Source organism: Grammomys surdaster, unplaced genomic scaffold (genome assembly GCF_004785775.1).
Source record: "Grammomys surdaster isolate TR1022 unplaced genomic scaffold, NIH_TR_1.0 224, whole genome shotgun sequence".
NCBI classification, from domain to species: Eukaryota; Metazoa; Chordata; class Mammalia; order Rodentia; family Muridae; genus Grammomys; species Grammomys surdaster.
The window spans coordinates 10,795,755-10,800,055 of NW_021604669.1; the positions used below are offsets into that span (position 1 = coordinate 10,795,755).

Here is a 4,301-nt window from a genome sequence, read left to right on the forward strand (position 1 = left end):
TCTCTCTCTCTCTCTCTCTCTCTCTCTCTCTCTCTCTCTCTCTCTCTGTGTGTGTGTGTGTACACATACCCATATCAAATATATACCTTTTCATTATTCATATATCAGTTGAAGGTCATTTAGATTGTTCCCATTTCCTAGCTATTGTTAATAGAGCTACAGTGAACACAGTGCAGCAAATGTGTGTGGTGTATGATGGTGAGTCCTTTAGGAATAGGCCAAGAAATGGCTAAGCTTGTATATTGTAGATTTATTTGTAGCATTTGGAGAGATTCTCCATATTGATTTCCAGATAGTTGTACTATTTTGCAATCCCAGCAGTGAAGGTGAGTTCCCCTTCTGCCCCTGAATCTTTTCCAGCTCTGATGAATGGTTGTTTTGTTGATCTTTGTCATTCAGAGTAGGGTAAAATAAAATCTCTAAGTTGTTTTGATTTGCATCTTTCTAATTGCTAAAATCATGGAAAAATTTTTTTGAGTATTTCTTAGCCATTTTTATTTCTTCTTTAGAAAACTCTTTGTTCAGACCTACAGCCCACTGTTGGGCCTTTTAGTTTCTTTAAGTTTGGTTTATGATTTATTTATATATTTTGCATATTAATCATCTGTCAGACATACAGGTGGCATAGATTCCACACCCGCTCTGTGAGCTTCCTCTTTACCTGGTTGATTGTTTCCTTAGCTGTGCAAAAGCATTTTGGTTTTATAAGGTCCTACTTGCCAATCATTGGCCTTAGTTCCTGGACTAATGGAGACCTTTTCAGAAACTCATTTCCTTCACCTATGTCTTGTAAAGTATTGTTCACATATTCTTCTAAAATTGTCAGTGTTCAAGCTTTCACACTGAGATCTTTGGTCCACTTGGAATTAGTGTTTATATAAATTCATAGATATATCTGTCTAATTTAGCTCTCATACATGTGGGTTTTCCCAACACCATTAGTTGAAGAACATGTCTTTTCTTCAGTGGATGCTTTTGCCATCTTTGTCAAGTATCAGATGACTGCAGTTTTGTTTTCCCATGTTTTGATTTTTTTATCTTGTGAAAACTCAACATGATGTTTGCACAGAAAGTGAATACTAGCATTTTTATACAGCAGTCATAGTGAACATTATGTGGTAATAAAGGTACAAGCAGCCAAGACATATTTTTCTGCATGAACTTAAGAGACTGTCCAAAATAAAATTTGCCCTGATGAAACTTCTTTCTCTTTCTCCCTCTGACTCTCTGTCTCTCTGTTTCTCTCTGTCTCTCTCTCTGTCTCTCTGTCTTTCTCTCTCTCTTTCATGTTTATTTTTAATTCTCAGTCTCTATGATCCTCTCTCCTCCTTCCTTCCCTCTCTCATCTCTACTCTGCCTTTCCATCTATATCTCTTTGATTCTTTCTATCTCTTTTACTCCTCCTCTCACACTCAACCATGACTTTTGATGCAAGTCTTCACATAAATTCTAGTAACATTGTATCCAGTTCTGGCCAGTTCCCATCTGTGATAAGAGGCTCCCATGTTGACTAGGTCAGAATGCTGGGGAGGAGGAATTAGACCACATTCACTCAGAGGCTCCTGTGTGTCCCCTGTTTCTGTTACAGAACTTCAATCTACTTTGTGATAACTGCTGCCATCTCTTATTGTCAGTGAGCTAATTCAGGTTTAGAGATCACAGAAAGTGAACAGCATAGTTTTATTTAAATAATGCATTACACTTCTTACAGCTTATGCATTCATTCAGGTCGGCACACTGAGACTGTAACTAGGTTAAGAGGCATCCACTATGGTCAAATAAATAAACTATTTTGCATGTGATTTCTTTTTCTTTTTATTGCTGATTTATTACAAAGAGTCTCACAAAATGAAAATATCTCAATAAGGAAGCTAGATAGAAACCTCCACCTAGAGAATTTGGGGAAGACAGGGCAATGTAAGTTTTTGTGTTTGCCCAGGATGAATGGGAAGGTATAAACAGAACCAATCTAAAAATGGCTGCTATTACCCAAGACTGAAAAGGGGTCCCAGAAGACCCAGACACCCCTTCTAAAAAGCTTAATAGGGGCATCTTAACAGAGCTCCTAAGCAGGCACTTGGCAGTTCAGGATTTTGTCTTCTGGCTGTTTTCTTTCCACTCAGACCCTACATGGTTCAAAGCTAAGACCAGGGGCAGGATGGACAAGAGAGCTCTAGGAAGAGTTCTTCCAGCGCCACTACCCTGTTCTTTGATCCTGGTTCCTATCTAGTCCCTAGGGACAGTATGTCTAATATAGTTTATATAAATATAAAAAGAAATAGAAAATATAAAATCTGAGAAATTGAGGGAAAGTGAGATACTTGGGGAGAAGATAGAGCTGCAGACCTTGCCCAGGGCAATTTGACTTCTTCTTTGACCCCTTTGGCTTCTGGCTTTTCCTCCTTGGTTTTCTCCTCTTCTGTGACTTCTTTTTGCGCTTCAGGATCTTTCTCTTTCTCATCCTCTGTTTTGACTCTGGCTTTTTTGATGTTAGAAGAGTTCTTTTGACCACCTTCTCCCTCGTCATCTGAATCAAAGAATTCTTTCTCACAGACAATGCATTTGTCTGAGGAACAGATGGCGATTCATTTGTCAGGGTCTTCCTCTCTTCATCACGGATCTCTTCTGGGATGGCATCCTCAGGTGTGGCCTGAATTTGTACCTAGGGGCATGGCACAACATTCTCAAGTTCTCAAATTGCTGCTACTAGTTCTTTTCCAAGTACTCATTGGTGTTCTGGTTAGTTATGTTGGAAGGGCCGATATGAAGCTTGAAATCTGGTCCAAAGTATTCAAAGTAGTCATTGTATGGTAGCTCATTAGGGATCTCTGTGTCCAGGGCCACAGCTGTTTTGTAAGTCCACCACCTAGTGACATTAAGGATGGTGTAGCCACCTCTTTCCAGCATGCAAGTTCAAACTCTTCATGAACTCCACACACATGGCATGCCCTCTGATGGTCAGATTAAAGCAACCTAACTGAGCCACACTGTAAGACCATTCTGCTAGACTGGAACATCTCCATTATTTTGAACACAATTGGCTTGAAGATGGCTTCATAGGACTCATCATCAATGTCGTCTCCCAGTAGGTAGTTAACAGTGTAGTACTTGCCTTTACCAGCTCGAGTATCCCATAGATCCCAAGTTCCTGGGAAATACTCTCTGTATTTATGAAAGGACACAGTCATGACCTGGTTTGTAGTATAGAAGGCCTCTTCCAAACCATCGCCATGTGAATATCAATGTCAATATACAGCACTCTCTGGTGATACTTTAGCAGTTCCAGGATGGCCAAGATGATGTCATTGATATAACAAAAGCCAGATGCTTCAGACTTTGTTGCATGGTGCAGGCTCCCAGCCCAGTTCATAGTGATGTCTGTCTGCTGCTTATTAAATTTCACAGCACTTGTGACAGAGTCACCCATGGACAACTGACAGAACTCAAACAACCCATCAAATACCAGACAGTCCTCACCAACGTTGAATCTCTGCATCTGCTGGCTGTATTCAGACCTATTATCTGGGCGAATAGAATGCAAGAATTTAATGTAGTCATCACTGTGGTGTTTGGTCATCAGCCTCAGCATTGGCTTTGTGAGGATGATAGATTTCCATTTTTCAGTAGAGATCATAGGTGAGCAGTAAATTGTGAGTCATGCGTATTTGGTGAGGCTTCATTGGGTGCCGTTGCCCATAATAGTAGTTTCCAACGTCCCTGTTGTAGTAGCAACAGACTTTCCTCTTGGTGCCCTAAGTCTGAATCATCTTGCTTGTCACCGACCCTCCTGTCAGTCTCGTGATTTCTTTTATTTGTATCTGATAGTCTTCTCTCCTCCATATAGTTAAGCCTTCCACCTTCCACGTCAAACCCGATCATTTCCAAATTCTTGGTTTCTCTAGACAGCTTCTGGTTTGTTGATGACATTTTTGAAAGATAGCAGTAAGACATGACTCTGATTCCTGTGTATACTCCATCAGGCCAAACCAAACTCAATAAGACTTATGACTTCACTTGGTTACATAACAGAGAAACACAAATGTAATATAAAATAAGATTTGTATTCTTAGCACCAAATGCCAAGTCTAGCATAAAATGAGTATTGAGTGCTTGAAAGAGCTGAGTGATAGAGTTGAGAAATGATAGTACTTAGTGGAATGCCAAAACTACATATCTGAAGGACTACCATGCAGAATGTAGATGAGAATTGCTTCTCCTGTTAGGCCTGACTGTTTACTATACATGTGTGTATTGCATTTTAATTTGAGCCTGGTTTATGCCTAAAATATCAAAGACAATGG

At 39.9% G+C, this 4,301-nt stretch overlaps 1 pseudogene; it reads right to left on the bottom strand.

The window, feature by feature from the left end:
- Positions 1–2,258: 2,258 nt before the first annotated feature.
- Positions 2,259–3,767, bottom strand: LOC114625909 (annotated as a pseudogene).
- Positions 3,768–4,301: the final 534 nt, after the last annotated feature.